The following is an 18,007-nucleotide window of genomic DNA, read 5'->3' on the forward strand; positions in this document are numbered from 1 at the left end:
CAGATCATTAGCAGAAGGGTTGAGTGCATGTGAGAAAAACCGCTACGTCATTCATTCCCGCGCCGAAAAAGGGACAAGCAATAGAATTCTGTTCTTGGAATTGGAAACGCATGGGGATATCTTTTCTGAACCATAAAATAATTAACGCAGAAAGTTCTAGCCACCCGTAGCTAATCTTCCTGTTTGTGTCGTCCTTTTGGCGCCCATGGTGCCAGTGCAGGGCCAGATGAAGGGAAAGTGCGGGTTTTGGGGGATCCTGGATCTGGTGTGAAGCAGGGAGGAAAAGTGCATTTTCAATAGGTCTCAGACTTCCCTGACCGGGGCGGACCACAAAACCATTAACTGGATCCCCTCCCAATACATCTGTTTGTGTTCAGCAAGCAATAAACAGGGAAATAGGAAAAAAATTCCTTGCTTAGGTTCGTGCTACTGAAAATTGAAGAAGTGTTTCAAACTGAAACACAAATTTACGGAAGAATTATTTTGCAATATTTGTTATAAAGTAAAATTTCCAGCAAATACAGAACAGTTTCCCGGGGCCACGTGGACGTTTGCCGGGGCCAGTGCCCCCGCGTGCCACCCCCCTTAACGACGTCCCTGCAAGGAAGGAGGGTGGAATGTGCAGCATCGTCATTTCCTGGAAACAGCAGCTCCCTTGCTTGACAAGGCTTCGGTCAGCTCTGGGGAAGGGACGCTGCCATCTGGAAAATGTCAAACTCTGAACTCTCGCCCTCCTTTCAGGGAGCACATTCCGCGCACAGTGTTGACAGTTAATCGTTTGAATATCTTATATATTTCTTAAATACGTTACAAATTCGTAAATTCAATTATTCAACCCCTGAGTCAATGAAATTTACATTTTGTTGCATTTTCCTTTCGATTCTTTCATGTGAAAGATGTACGATAAAAGTAAGGGAAGAAATTAAAAGATACAGGTTTGACTCCTTGTAGTGAATTCTGTTACAATGGTTAGCAACACTATTTTCTGTAACTTGGCGAGAAGAATGATTTTGGAGTGGTAGAGAAAAGAACAGTCAAATGCCTTTGGCCTTAGGTCAGTCTCAGTGTAGCATCTCCGTTCGTGTGTTGTCGTTAGTGTATAACAATGTCTGAAACTTTACTGCAAAACTGTCTGAAGAAGATAGAGAAAATAAAAAAAACAAACAGAAAGAAACCGAAAGTGGTGAGTAGAAAATCAGTGACACTATATGTAGGTATAATTTCTTCCAACCGATATTCATAAAGTACGAATATAAAATTTACTGACCGAGTATTCGATATAAAATAGCAAGTATTTCATGAAGAACCTAAGTGATTCATTCACGTCTATAGTTGATGACCATTTTTGTGGTTCCAAGACTTCTTACCTTTGTAAAAGAAATTATATACTATTAGAAAGAGAATTGCAAAAGGGGGAGGGTCCACGTGTGGTGCTTGCCTGGGCGCTAAGTGCAAATGGGGTGCCGAACAAGCAAAACAGATAAAAATAGAAAAACGTTAACGTCGTGGTGCCCTGTGAAATTACTGGCACCCTATTAAATTAAAGTTATTGTCAGTTTGCAAAGATATAGCTTTAGTAAAAATTGTATTTCTCTTTGTATCTAGTCGGTTCACTGACATAATGATATGTTTAAGTTTATTCAACTTTTCAGAGGAAGCAAAGGAAGTGTAAGCAGGCCCGTAGCTAGAGGGGGCAGGGGACAACTGCCCCTTTGAGAGCCTGCTTTGCCCCCCTGTGAAAAATACAGAACGCCTAAAATTCTCACTAATCTTTACAATTACTCTAGGTTTGTGGAGGCCCCTAGGCAAAATGTTTTGTGGGGGCCCCCATTTTTTTTAGTTTTTTTTTTTTTTACTAGGAGCTTTATTAGCTCAATATGTTAACCACCAATTTTCAGCAGTTGAAATGGTAGACCTGATTTTAGAATCAGTAGTCATTCACAATCGAACATATCGCAGATAGGTTTGCAGGGAGAATAGCGCAGTCAAATAAAGTTACAGGACGAAAATTGTAGCGCCATAGCAGCAGTAAATTTCTGCATCTAAATATCTGCAGTATATTATGAAGAGTGAACACCGTAACTACAATATATAGTAAATACTAAGGGGGTTCAGACGGAAACAGAATTGAGCAGTAGACTGTACTTACGTACAGAACATAATTTATTATAAATGATATTATTTACAATTAAGAGTAAATATGTCAATACATATGCACGGTCCATCTACTGGACAATTACCGACAGTTTCATTGTGGAAATTGTAGTAACTACACTTTCTTCAAGAAAATTCCCAAAGGCTTAACACTTATAGTAGACACATTTTTCTTGCCTTTTTCGCTGAAAATTCATCTACCATATCATCGAAGTCCAATTCACGAAGAAGTTCATGTTCAATGCTTAATAAACAAAGATTGGATGAGCGATCCTGGCCCATGGCAGCACGAAGCCTGTTTTTCACTAATTTCATTTTTGAGAAAGATCTTTCTCCGCTGCAGTTTGTTACCATTAAGGTTAAATACATTCTAAGAGAATTTCGACATTGGAAAATGTACTGCGGAACGAGTCCTTACATACAGGGTGGCTCAATAAGTCACTTAACACCCTCAGTACAAGGCCACTGCGGCATGGAATTCGAAATTGGCGATGGCCAATCTTTATCAGGCGAAGGGGGAACCACATTGACGCCACCCACACGGTCGGCGGCCATCTTGATGTCCGCCATCTTGAATTCAACTTCAGAATTTTAAATGGGAAGGGGATCGTGCGACATATCAAAATGGGCTAGAATTTCACGAGAAATGCAATGGTGAAGGTTTTTTCGACGTATCTTTAACCAGTAAAAAGTTATGACTGAATTCTTGTACCAATTTGCTCCTTTTCGAGGTGTTAGAAAAATGCCTTCAAATTTGTTTAGCGCATCGGTAATGTATCGAGATCAAAGTGACGTCTAGGGAGAGACGTTCGCATGCCATTGCACACGATTTTAATCGGATACATCCACGAAGAGCTGCTCATTATGAATGGTTGTCGCGAACAATTTACAGTGTGACGCTTCCATTGAATTAAAAGTCCTTCACAGTGACAAGGCTAATGTTTATGTTCAGAAGGAAGTTTATAAACAGAATATTCGATGCTTTTTATCTGATAACCCATTTTTGACAGATCGAAGCTGAATGGTTAGTGTTGGTAAGTTAATGGTGTGACATGCTGTGTGGAACACGATTGGTTAGTCAATTTTCCATCAACGGAACCTTAAGTGCTTAGGGCTACTTGGATTTGTTAAATAAACAGGTTTTTTCATCCTTGCTTATGGAAGAAGGTACTTTTTACAGATTTTTTTTCAATAGGGAGGAACTCCAGAACGCTATGGGAACGTCGTGAAGCAGTTTCTGTCCAAAGATAGTTATCAGATGACAAGGGTCACATATTCTGTTTATGAACTTCCTTCTGAACATAAACATTAGCCTTGTCACTGTGAAGGACTTTTAATTCAATAAAAGCGTCACACTGTAAATTGTTCGCGACAACCATTCATAATGAGCAGCTCTTCATGGATGTATCCGATTAAAATAATGTGCAATGGCATGCGAACTTCTCTACCTAGACGTCACTTTGATCTCGATGCATTACCGATGCGCTAAACAAATTTGAAGGCATTTTTCTAACACCTCGAAAAGGAGCAAATTGGTACAAGAATTCAGTCATAACTTTTTACTGGTTAAAGATACGTCGAAAAAACCTTCACCATTGCATTTCTCGTAAAATTCTAGCCCATTTTGATATGTCGCACGACCCCCTTCCCATTTAAAATTCTGAAGTTGAATTCAAGATGGCGGACATCCAGATGGCCGCCGACCGTGTGGGTGACGTCAATGTGGTTCCCCCTTGACCTGATAAAGATTGGTCATCACCATTTCCATGTTGCGTGCTGCAGTGGCCTTCTACCGGGGGTGTTAAGTGACTTATTGAGCCACCCTGTATAATATTATACATGGACAGTTCCATTGGGATATCTTCCTGATGTTTGATATTGCTACTGCTTAGAACTCACAGTTCTAATACGATGTTATTAACGAAAGAAAGTTATGTACTTCGTAGGATTATTTATTATCTTAATAATATCTGAAAATTGATTGTTTTAATAAGTGTGCCTTATTTCTACACAACAACCAAACCAATCCATGGTATAAAGTATACTGAGCTTCAGATATCTACAAACAGATCGACTGAGAGCTGTGCTACAATTGGATCCAGAAGAATGTAGACATACGACAATATTGAATTATTTTTTATTCTTAAAATACAACTTATGTAATTTTACACAAGCATAGCCAGCTGGTTAAAATATTTTTTTGGTGGAGGCCCTTCAGAACTTCCTTTTGGAGGTTGCCCCGGGGTAATTGCCCCAGTTGCCCATAGGTTAATCCGACCCTGCGTATCAGGATTGGGAGGGAAAAATTTCCTTTTTGGTAATAGTGATTCATGTGGTAGAGAGAGGGAGTGGATATTTGAATTTTGTTACTTAGCGTTGCTTTTCTTCCACTTATAGCTAATCGCAACAATGAATGATGACGTGAAATTGATGAAGAGACACTCATAAACAGTGCCGCAACCACAGGGCGGCAGGGAGCATTGTCCCCCCCCCACCCTCCTGACCTTGGAAGGAAGTCCATTCTAGGGGAAGCAAACATTGAACTAAAAAAAAAGACTAGGAGAATCTAAGAATAGCAGGACAATTGGATACTCATGATGGAATTAGTTTTTACGAGATCCTTGCATTTTTCTTCGAGACGGCCAAGGGCACTTGCAAGGGGCAATTACCCCCCTCTCGATTTCAAATTTTGTACAAATAAAAATACATTTCGTAAAATTTTCTTGCTCGCTTCGTTCGCAATGCCTTCTATTCTTATAGTCCAAGTTCAGAGCAACAGCTATGGAGCGGTGGGAGTCGGCCCTGGGAGCCAAACGATCTATATGGAAAAAAAAAAAATGTTAAAAGAGAATGCCATGGAGCCCCGTAAAATTATTAGCATCCTATTAAAACATTTTTTTCCATGAAACTTAATATGAAATATTAATGATGACACCGTAATCCAAGAAGTCATTGATCAATCAAGGGATTCCTATTTGTTTGTCAGGTGTCAAAATATGTATTTCAACTATTATATAATACAATTCACACAATATTTTGCAAAATGGTTAACGTAACCAGTCGGCAAAAATTGTCTGTAGTGATGCAAGAGTCTTCCCTTTGAAGGAAATAGAGTCCGTGGTGGACGCCCATATTTTAGCAAGTACAAAAAAAAATGTATTGCAAATTTTTACATAGTTCATCAAAGTGTAGATAATATGTAACCATTATTATTTAATTAATTCGATTTTTCTTGCATAACAGAACACAATGGTGTTGTTGGATTCTCGTTAGATTCCTTTCTGCGGAAAAATCTTGCATACTGGAAACTAGAGGGAATCATTATGAAGCATGATTTATAAAAGGGCTCCCTTAATCAGTTCTTCAGAGAGGCCCATTAATCGTCTATTAACATTATCAACCTGTAAATATCAAGTAGATACAGTCCCTATTAGCCTATTTATGTTAAACTTTATATTCTTTGCCAATCTGGAAAGGTCATTATCGAAAAAATGCCATTTGATGTTGCTCGATTTTTTTTTTTTTTTTTTTTTTTTGTCCTTTGCTGTTTCAAGATATCATCCCTTTTCTGTTACTTATCTCTTTTGGGAGAGGTGTCAAGTGCCTCTGTATACCCTGCTATATCTGCCAATGCGACCGACACAATATATTAAAAATTTGCCCCCTCTAGGATTTACTTTGCCCCCCACCCCTACAAAGAATACCTGGCTACGGGCCTGAGTGTAAGGAATTATACATAAAATAAATTTAATTTACATTAAGTCCCAAATTTATATCTGACCATAGGCGCACCAGTGAGGGCACGACGGTCCTAGCCACTGCCTGCTTTAAAACGTGGAGAGAGAAAATTTGTTTGGTTCATTGTGCTCTTTGTGTTGGATAGTGAAATAAATGCTATTCAATTTTTAAATAATTGAAAATAAAGCATTGCCTCAATTTAGAAGTGAAAATTCCTTGCCTTCCTTTTGCAGTTAACATGCCATGCGTTTATTTGCACATGTTATTTCGTTTTCTTTTAAGGCAAAGAGGCACGTGACTCCTAATTCCCTAGAGTCTCTCATTTAGTATTTGAAATATAAACTCTCAAAAGCGCCAAGCGTATTTTCCAAAGTTTTGTAAGGGAATAATGCATATGCATATTACTAGTTAAACATAGCGACAGTATGATGTTTACTCTTTACAATCTTGCTTTGCTCGTTCGACGTCCTCTTTACCTCACCAAATGCCCCCTGCCCCCTCCTGTTCTAACAGTTAGAAAATATTCATGTATAATTTTAATAGTTCTATGTAGCGAGTGAGTTCCAAATTTGCTGGTGTTTTCAAATCTCTGTTTAAACGATGATTCACAAACTGAAATAAAGTAATGAAACTCGATATATTTAGAACATGGCCATGAATACGTTAAAATATAGTGGGAAGTTGGGATGCACGTTTGATAGATACCTAATATTGCTTTTGAATGAAATCGGTCAAGGAATTTCATATTGAAGTCTTCAACGAACGAGCAAAGCAAGATTGTGAAGAGTAAACATCATGGGATACTGTCGCTATGTTTAACTAATAATATGCATAGCCTAATCAGTTTGCAAAGAAATAGTTCTAAAAATTTTCTTGCTCGCTTCGCTGGCAGTGTCATAATTTATTTAAGTCATATTATATCTGTATTTATTACTACTACTTCAGACAGGCAAGTGTGCCCACACCCATGCAATGCATTCTCACTGATATTTCAATTGGGCACCCCCAAGTTGAACTCCGAGTTACACCTACGGCAAGAACGATACAAATACAGTTAAAATATTGCGCAAGTGTTCCTAATTTCTTTATACGTAACTAGCTTAAGAATTGCATGAAATGATTCCTTGTAATAATATGTTAAAATTTTGTGTTTTTTAATGTCATCCCTTTTGTTTTGTCTAACGATTAATTAAATCAAGTACTGAACATTATCGGAAGGAAAGCAATACTCGAAACGTTAAACTGAAATGTTAACATTAATCTATTTTCCATCTTTTCCTGTATTTGACATCTTTTTTCTTCTGAAATGTTACGTGAAGGGTAGGGAAGGGGGGGGGGGTTAATCTCTAGAAACATCCATGAAGAAATTGAATTAGGGCGAACATTTTTAAAACGGTCCAAAATATGCACTTAACTTCCCCAAACTTACACCTTCCCAAAATTTTCCAGCACCCCCCCCCCCCCAAGGGGAAAATCCTGGATAAACCCCTGTCTGCGTGTAGTACGACAATGAGGGTGAATGAAGAACTGATGAAATGTTCTATGGGATGGAAAAAAAATATAATTACATGTCCATACCTTACCAAGGGTCGAACTAGGGCATGTGGTTCAGTAAATTTGTAAAAATAATTCACATATTTTGTCTAGCAGGCGGGGAGAGGGAAGATGACATGACACAGTTAAGCGTCAATTACTGCCGAGGTGAGAGGGGGAGGTCGGTGTATAATCCACAAATATCTCTCATATACTACTGCATATTTTTGCGTTATATGGAAGGATTTATTAACCCATTTCCACCTCCAACAACACCTTGCTAGACACACACACTTTTGTGCTAGTTCTTTACAACTTTCAAATGCTCATACCATTTGTGTTCCCTCAACGGCTTCGCACTTTGAAAGGTAACAATAGGACCTTGCCCCGGCGGTTGGGGGCGGGTCGTTTGTGGGAGGTATAAATAACGGTTCCGACTTGTTACAGTCTCTATTATGCTCTCAGATTTTCAGGCTCACAGATCGCAGAAAGTGGCCGTCCCTCAATGGATTAAGACATTTTTTTTTGGATGCAGCGATACACACAGAGCGTAAGCGCCGTAGCTATGCGTAGAGACCTCTGCGTGATAAACTGCAGGGGCGGATTAGCGCTATGGTAAATAGTGCGCTCGTAGAGTGAAAGTCTTGATGAGTGTATTCTCTGTGTTATGGGGCAAAAGGCAACCGGGAGCAGTTGATAATGGATTTGTTATGGAAAGATGTATATACGGCGAAGGGTAGAAGTGTAAATAAATGTACATAAACAGAAAACTACGTGAGACGTATTTCTTGTCAACATAAGATTGATTGATGGTTTGTTTTACTTCGCTTTTTGTGCCACTTTTGGCTAATTTGGAAGATGGGGATCACTGATGATATGATGAAATTGATGAATACACAATCACAAACATCCATTCCCAGGCCGGGATTCGAACCCAATACCCTGGCGTCGTAGCGCGATGTGCTAACCACTCCTCCACGGGGACCGGCCTTGGATTGTCAAAGATCCAGAAACCAATGCATTCTAATGGGTTCCATAACAGGACCAGAACCTTTTCTCTCCCACAATTTAAATTGGGTCCAAGTTGCGTATTGTTTCATTTCAATACGGAACTTGGACCTTATTAAACCGATCTAAAAAAAAAAAAAAAAAGTTCGTAGACCGTATTTAAATTGAACCGGAAAAATGGTCCCTGGACCGTAATTAAATTGGAAAAATGTTCTTGGACCATATTTAAATTGATCAGAAAAAAAGTTTCCTGGACCGCATTTAAATTGGTCCGGAGAAAGAGTTCCTGGACGTATTTAAATTCATCCGAAAGAATGTTCCTGAACCGAATTGACGTTACGTTAGTTTATGTTTTATAATAAAATAAATTACTGCCTTGGTCAGCATATTTAGTTTTTCGAATTGAAATATATACTTTACAGATGAAAAGGTTCTTTACGGTCCAGAATCCATTTACGCTTGCTGATTTTCTTTCTCGGGCCGGAATTGAATTTTTAAAATTTCTGGACCCTGCTTTTATCTAATCACGAAGATGAGGATGAGTGTGTTGTTTTATGTATTTCTGATGAGAGGCGGTGATAAGTATATTTGGGGAATCTGAACTAAGTACTGTAGATTACGTTGTGTAACGAATAATTCGATATCTAGTAACTAAAACGTTAAAATACGTTAAATACAGTCACCATCAGTTCTACTCCACGTATGTAAACAAACAGTGTTGCCGTCTCATAGATCGAAAGATACACGGAGTTCAGTTGAAGTGTCATTATCGAACTATTCGATATATCGAAGCAGAAGATGACCAGTTGTGTAGAATGTAATGAGCAAGTTTCTGGGAAGGATATTTCCTCCAAAATACAATGCTCAAACTGTATGAAACTTTTTCATTTAAAATGTGCACTCATGGAGGAGGAAGATGTTGAATATATGCGGAATGCGGGACAAGTATGGAGATGCAAGGAATGTGCAAAAAGTATGAGTAGTAGTTTACAGAACGAAAGTGTATGTGAAACGGAAGTGCCAACTATGGTCGATCTGTATAAACTTGTTTTAGTAGTAAAGCAGGAAATGGAAAATTTGAAGAAAACAAATATAAATTGTGAACGCGAATTAAGTAAATCACTTGAGTTAGCTAATCAAAAACTGAATGAGAATACATATCTGATCAAAAACCAGACAGAAAATAAATACTTGTTTGGTACAAATTGAGCAATTAAAAGGGGAAAACGTCAGTGGCGAAGCTAAGGCGTAAATACTGGGTAGGCTGAAAAACTTTCCAAGCATTAAGTTGTTTAATAATAATTTCTGATAGCCCTAAACAGGGTTGGCATGTTTAAAACAAAAGTGTTTAAAACACTTTGTTTTAAACGTTTAAAACACACGGCTTTGTTTTTTTTACAAATGTTTTAAACGTTTAAAACAATGTGTTTTAAACATGTTTTTTTTACAAGTGTTTAAAACACATTTTGGTGGTAGATATTTTATAGTCTGTGATAATTTTTTGTTTGGAAACCCTGTTTTTAATTGAATCTGTGTCAATTAATCCGTGCTTTACAGTCTAACTTATCGCACAACACTTGAGCAACCTTATGTTCTGACGTCACGGGAGAAAGCTTTTTAATCTTAGGCTAAATGCCTATGTTGTTAGGTTAGGCAGGCTATCTATGTATGCACAAGGTAGCAAAATTGTTGTGCGACAAGAAAGACTCGTGCTTTACTGTAGAAATTGAAACCTCTCAGTTACTTGTTTCGTATCGTAAGTTTGAGACTGGTGGAAGCTGGAAATGGAATCTAATATCTAAATACACAATGCGTGATTTTGATCATGACGTGATTTTTTTTTCTTTTGCGATACGATTCATTGGTCTGTATAACTGAATGAAGCGCAGATGCTTACTTTTGGTAACATAATTTTGTACTTTGAAAGATAAATTCATTTGGAGAATCTATTATGACACTGCAGGTTGTTTTCTGCTATATAAACTGTTCAGGCAGCAGGAGATATTTCACCGTGATTTTTTCAGGACGAGGATAGTAATTCTATAATATTTAGTTTCTTCAAATTTAGATGAATATAAATCCTAACCTACTTCAGTAGTGGCGGAAAAAGTGGGGCTATTACCCAGAACTTTTGTCCCTGCAGTCACGGCCGCCGACTTGTCAAAATTATTGTTGGGGCTCTGATCACTGAAATAAATTAATGAATAACTCACTCTCTCCCTTTTTTAAGTTTTGGCCTCAGTGTTCGGAATCTCATAAAAGTTAGGGGTGTGCGGGATCCCGAAAAGTCAGGACCGGGATCGGGAAAACATTTCCCGTTCCGATCCGGACTTCGGGAAATGATTTTCCGAATTTTCGGGATCCCGTGCAGTCGGGAAATACCGAATTGTCATTTGAAAATGTCGTTATTTCTCGACGTTTTCTGCATTGTCAAATTCTGGGACTTACCGTAAATTGTTAGTTTTTAATCCAGAAATCACTTAAAGTGAAAATGACGTGTATAATTCGAGATTTTCAGAGCTTCTAGAAATTTTGAACATTTCCCGACTCAGTAGGGAAATTGAAAATTTTTTTCCCGTCCCGCACACCCCTAATAAAAGCCCATGAATTCCTCAAATATATCATTTTTTTTATTCACAGTTCGAATGCAGAATATTAATTGTCCACGGATGGATATGTCACAAGTTTCGTCAACCATAATAGCAAAATATTCTCGACTTTTATTATCTGCTACCACGGAGCGCGAAACAGATCTCCCTAATATGTATATCAATGATCTCGTTCTGAATGTCATGCGAGAACCATTTGTAGCCCGAGCGTCCCATCCACTACCCTAGTTCATGCACATCGTCTTTTGAAACTTTTTTTTAGTAAAAATTTTAACAATACTCATAATTGCATACGTAGTATATACTAGTAATAAATCATGCGTTTTGCTGTCTCTGGTCATAGCCTCCCGAAAGTTGATGGTTTAGCGGTTTCAGTCCCCCAAAGTTGATGGTCTAGAAAATTTTAAATGTGTATTAAAAGTTAAGTTCATGTGGCACAATTCAGAGTAAACTTTACAAGAGAAGCAAAATAATACATTAGATCCTCTTAAGCAAAATTATTTAGGGGGCTCTGCCCCCACATTAATATTCGGGGGCTCGAGCCCCCCCCCCCCCAAGCCCCATGGAGTCGGCGTCTATGTGTGCAGTAGAGGTGTGCGGGATCCCGAAAAGTCGGGACCGGGATCGGGAAAGAAAATTTCCGTCCAGATCCCGACTTCCGGAAATGACTTCCCGACTTTTTGGGATCCCAAGCAGTCTGGAAATTCCGAATGGTCATTTTAAAACGTCGTCAATTCTAGACGTTCTCTGCATTGTGGTTTTGTACCAGAGGTGCAAAAACAAGCACTTAAGATGGAAATTACGGGTAGAATTCGAGATTTCAAGAGCTTTGGGAAATTTCGAACACATCCCGTCCCGAAAATGTTCCGACTTTTTCGGGAAATTGAGAATTTTCCCCGTCCCGAATGTCGGGATTTAAAGAATTTCCCGTCCCGACCCAAAAAATTCTGTCCCGCACACCCCTACCCTGCAGTATGGTAAACCTCATCTCTAAAGGTAAATAAACTGTCCTTGTCACCAATGTACTCATAAAAATGAGTATTTTTTCTCTTTAACGACTTTAACTATAATTTACTGGGAAAAGATTGAATTTGTTTTGTTTAAAACATGTTTTTTAAACTCATGTTTAAAACTATGTTTAAAACAAAAAAAACATGTTTTAAACAAAAAAACCAGTTTGTTTTGTTCTTTTTAAAAAAAAACACAAATTTTGCCAACCCTGGCCCTAAAACAGTTTTATCACCAGAAACGTCATAAAAGCCAATAAATCTCTCTTTAGGACCATGTTGTGTACAGAACCTTAGAATAATGCTCATTTGAGTTTTGCAAGATACATCCAGAGTTTCGTCTTCTTGCACACCAACAAACTCACAGGATTGTAGCTCTTCTTTAATATGTTCATTAATTACGTCAGTTACTGATTCAATCAGCTGATTTTGAATTTTGCTTGACGTGCCTTTAAAGCCTGAAGAGTAGTGCAAATGATCACGTAGAAACTGTTCTTGTTTGGAAAGAAGTTCTAATAATTCAAGACAATTTCCTTTGTTGTCCGAACTTTCATCTTCAAAGTGCCCTCTAAGAGCAAGCTCTTGCTTACCCAAGAAGCAAACAACATCGATAAGTCTCTCGATTACAAATCTATTTTGTTTCACGATTTCATTGTGTTTGATGACTCGAAGTTCGGCTCCTTCAGAAAATGCATGTTCAATTCTTCCACGACCTAACAATAGAAAACTCTCTTCATTCTGAAGATTCTTTCTTGAACTTTGATGTTTCTCAGCCTTTCTATCAATTTTTTTTGTTACATAGACCCCCTAAGAAGATGATGAACATTCTTTTTCACCCCCATACAGAATACAGGTATCAGAATATAACTTACTTGTATTAGAGCACCCTGTTAGCCAAGGATATTTCTTATACCATGAAAACTGAAACTTTCTATTTTGTCTTCCTCCATCTGCTACTTTAATATCTAAATGTGGTGTCCATCGCCTATCTTTGTAAGCACTTGGTTTCATAAGTCCAACTTGAAAATGGTTTCTCTTTTAATTCCTCAAACAATGACGTTAATGTTCTCTCAGTATGAGCCATTTTTATCACATAAATACACTATGTGACACACACAAACACACGCGCGCATGCACTTGAAGTAAATTAACATTCAACAATGCAGCGCGTGAACACGGACTTTGCACCAGAAGACTAAAAGCTCAACAGGTTGGTTCTGAGGCTAGCCGCTTTCACCCAGCGACTCGGCAGCCCCCTCCCCTCCCCTCCCGCCTAAACGGTTGGAATTAGTACCACAACACTTTTTCCTTGTCTTCTTCTAATACGTAGCTTAAAAGGTAGGCATGCGCATGTGCTAGTGCAACGTCATAACAATGACGTCAGACTTGAACTTAAATGTGGATCTTGAATCTTCAGGACCAAACAACACGATTCAGGAGATCTTGTTTTAAATGGCGGCGTAGCAACATCATAACTTAAAAACTTGAACGAAGAAAGAAGTAATTTATTGTGAAAGACTGCCCTCATAAATAGGCACAATAAAATTGCAAATAATTAATTTAAAACTAAAGATTGCCTCACATTCGGTACATTTTAAAATTGTATCAGAATTCTTAGGTGACAGAAAGTACTTACTGAAATGAGTTTCTTTAGCATTCTGGACGTTCTTGGAGGTATTTTCTTTCACGGGAAACTAAAAACTTCGTATTTGAATGCTGCCGAACAAGAATTAATCACTTTTTACGTAAGAAACTTGCATTGCCTACCATATTATGCCGTTGTTTCCATTGTGTGCGTGCAGATGGCGAGAGCGTCGAAAGTCACACGGTCTCGTCAGTGTTTCCAAACGTGCATTTTTTTACGAGAATTTTGTTTTCTTTTTTTAACTATGCTTACCTAACCTAACCCAACCTAACCTTGCCAGGAATGGTTTTTGGGGCTATCGTGAATGTTTTTTTTGGGGCTATCAGTCAGTGGTTTGTGATGACACAATAAACACAAGAGTAGGTATTTTTCGGTTAAGAAGGTTGAAACACTGCATTCCCACGACAAAACACAAGCACGGCGCGATGATCCATGACGAGTGCATGCCATATTGTCTGTTACCGAAGCAGAACAAGGAAGACAAATAATCACTAGTAATATGAAAAGTTGACACTATTTTATGGAAAAAGGCATAACTTCACCTTAAAGAATGTTCCGCAATGCAGAAAAGGTAAGTACCAGTGGTAAAATTAAGGAAATAAATGAGTTAAAGGTGTCCGGGCGTTATCGCATATTTACCGTAGTTTCTTCTGTAAAAATGAAGAAATGTGTCTCCGATGTATGAAACTGTTACCCTTATTATTTGAGACAGGCAGAAACGGTGCATTTATTCACATCATCAAACATGGTTGCTATGTTTGTTTATGGGGAATCATCGCGATAATTAACAACGTTATTTTACAAGTTCTACAACTCAGTGTGTCATTTAAACACGCTACCCCCAAATATTATGTGCATATACGTAAGTACGACTGCAACTAGTAAAGTAATTACAGAATATCTCTATATTGTAAATTCTTATCAAATATAATTACCCTTCGAAAACGCGTGAGTGAATAAGTCAAACAGATTAGGATAGATGGAATAGTATATCCACACTGCAATGTACACTAGAAAATAAAACGTTGATATCATACAAAAATAATAATAGTATTACTCACTTATATTCGAGGACCTGCAAAGTAAATAAAACTTTGATATAATGCAAAAAAGAATAGTATTACTCACTTATATTTTAGGTCCAGCAAGAATTTTATGTTATTTTTTTCCTGAAGGATCGTTGATTCTTCGTGTATATTCCTCTTCTCTAAACAACGTGGAGCTCCAATTCCGAAAAAGACTTTCTTGTTGCTTGATAGCGGCTCAAACAAAACACAAGTGAAGTTCAAAGATTCATTTAGGCTTCCAGCAAGGCAGTACGTCATTAATGCAAAGCAGTACGTCATGAATGTGTCCATCAATGAACAACGATTTCGCGTCAACCAATCGGATAGCTTAAAATTGGTGTGGCAGCAATCACTACCCACCTACACAGAGCTCACGCTGTAGCTGCCTTTTACCGCGAGGCTTTTCGTCAAAAGCCTCACCGTTCGGACAGAACGCGTTCTCCTCTTTCTGGCCTGACTGCTGAGACATCTGGAAGAATCGGCAGAACCAAACGTTCGGATTACATAGTTTAATTCGTTTTAACGAACTTTGATTATTACAGGGTACAAGAACATTTTAATTTCAACATTTTTTGGGGTAGGCTAAGCCTCAAAAGTCTCATAGGAGCTTCGCCACTGGAAAACGTAACCCTAAAAAAACAATTGAAGGGCACTCAGGATCAACTAGATGAATTAGATCAGTATTGTCGCCGCAATACATTAGAAATATACGGTGTTCCTGAACAAATTAATGAAAATACAACGGATGTAGTAAGAACTATTAGGCGAACATTGGATATGGAAATGAAAGATAGTAGTAGAGAAATAGGGCATTCGCCGGACAAATCCGTTTGATACCACAGCCTAGTTTGGCCAAAACTAAGCTATATTTTTATATCATCTGGTGGATTTAGCTAAATTCTAGGTGTAACAAAATGCCCAACTATGCTAGTACCCTCGTACTAGGGTGATTAACAAGAGCTTAAATTTTTTAATATCTAGCTTGGGAATTCTACCCTTAGAGTCATGTAACACACTGTTGATTGGTTGAGAGTATTGAACTTATGCTTCAAACAACTCTACTGCCAGGTGGCTAGTTTTATTTGAGAATGGTGCCAAGGTAGTTTCTTAGGTATGAAAACTACCGACTACTTAATTAATAGTTATTTTTGAGATACTCATATTTGCTCAGATCTAGTAAATACTATAAGTATGTTACTTATTTAAGAGTTCAATTTTATAATATTTGGATCTAAATAATATTAACAATCAAGAGAGTTTTGACAACTAAAATTGTTCTGTGAGTCTTTCATTCTTCACATCATAAACAAAAGCCTGCTCTGCAATAAGAATAACACTACATAAAGGGTTGTCAGGCAGAGGCTCATGGAATTCACACACAATCTTGATATTAGTTCTGTCATTGATTACCACTTGTTTTCTTTTTGATGTGTTAATAACAAACATTGGTCTGTGTGCCTTGAATTCACTAGGAGTGTAGTATACATCTATGTTTCCTTCAGTTACTCTTTTGTAAGCGGTGTAAGCCTCATATAATTTAAGAAAATCATCTTGTGCTATGTCCAGATTATAATTTTCACGGGGGAAAATTCTCATTACGTCCATTTTTAAGATAAATATTTTTAATCTTGAAATCATCAAATTTCCTAGAATCTTTCTCTTGACTGTTCTCTCTCCCAGTCTGGAACAACACAATTACAAAATCTGGCATATCATACTGTATATTACTGAATTGATTAGTGGCGTCAAATTCATAATGTCCACCAGAGGCTGGTTTTTGGACACACTGATAAGTGTAAAATCCAATAGATATTTGTGGATTTTTTAGAATATTTGCTTTGTATTTGAGCGCATAATTAGTTTCATATTCTACTACTGGTATCCTCAGCTTCATGGTCTTGATGATACACTTGGCTGTTTCAGGTAAGATGTTGGGTGATTTTGTACCATCAGGATTCAAAGTACTATAACGCTATAGTGCATTATTGTTATTATCTGCACTGCGAAAAGTGACCCTCAAACCACCTTTCCATATGATGTCCTTGTAGTTTGAGAAGAAACCTGGCAGCAGACGCATGGGAAATAGTACTGTGTGTGTTTTTTTGTCAGAATTTTGGTTCCTGATTCAAATCCCCCTGCCTAGTAATATGTTGCATCTACTTTGGAAATTTTAAGTGTTCCTATGGCAGTAGAAGTAATGCCAGGATAGTCTATTCTATCAATCACAGTACCATGTTTTCTAATTTCTACTTGAGAGAACAAGTGTGGTACAAAATTATATACTAGTTTTATGTTTGCACCAGGGGGAAATGTTTCATTATTTTCATTTTTTACTATTTCAAATGTAATATACAAGTCAGCCCTGTGAGGATGTACAAAACTGTCACCCACGTACACATCAAATTCAATTTCATGATTGGGTTCATTGAGATTAGCAAATGTACGACGATTGGGAGGAAAAGATTGTAATTCATAACTTTCAATATGCTCCATGTTAATGGTTATTTTATATATTAATTTCTATGATTGCTGTTGTAGAAGCACCAGCAAAATCTACTACTCTTCCTTTTTTCATTGGTTACCACCAACTCTATGTGGTCTATAGGATTGTGGGATACTGGAAAATAGATAGGTGAGGAGGGTGTGTAGATGATCGGTTCCATGAACTCAGAATTTGGTTTGAAAGTTGCTATGATTCCAGTTTGTTTGTGACTACCTATGTTGCCATCAGAATTGGTAATCATTCCTTCTGACACATTACAATGGATGTCCAAAGTCTCTATGGCCAAGAATTTAGGAATATTGCCACCTATGTGTTTGATGGCAGGCTCAAGTTTTGTGTTGTTCTCAAAACCTAGTAGGTTACCAAGTGTAACTAGATCAACTGTTTCAGTTCCAGAAACTAATTCTACTCTGTGTGTAACAGAATTTTGTGATATTAACATTCCTCTAGGTAGATGAGCTTGTAATGTTGATAGATTGTACTGACCAGGAGTAATAACATTTTTTTTCATTTCCTACTGCAACCCTATTAGGAATAGCTGCATGTGTGCTGCGCATTTGAATTTCATGTGAATCAAATCTGTCAATAATGTGAATATTAGTAATATTATAGAATATAATATAATGGTGCAGATGTGTAAAAAAGTAACCATGAGCACCGAGGTATCAATAAGAAAGATTTGGAAAGATAAGTTGCATATGGAGATGTGTGTAATTAGTTTGTTCTGGGATGTAGCAAAGAAC

Source organism: Lepisma saccharinum, chromosome 4 (assembly GCF_977018435.1).
Source record: "Lepisma saccharinum chromosome 4, izLepSacc3.1, whole genome shotgun sequence".
Classification (NCBI taxonomy): domain Eukaryota; kingdom Metazoa; phylum Arthropoda; class Insecta; order Zygentoma; family Lepismatidae; genus Lepisma; species Lepisma saccharinum.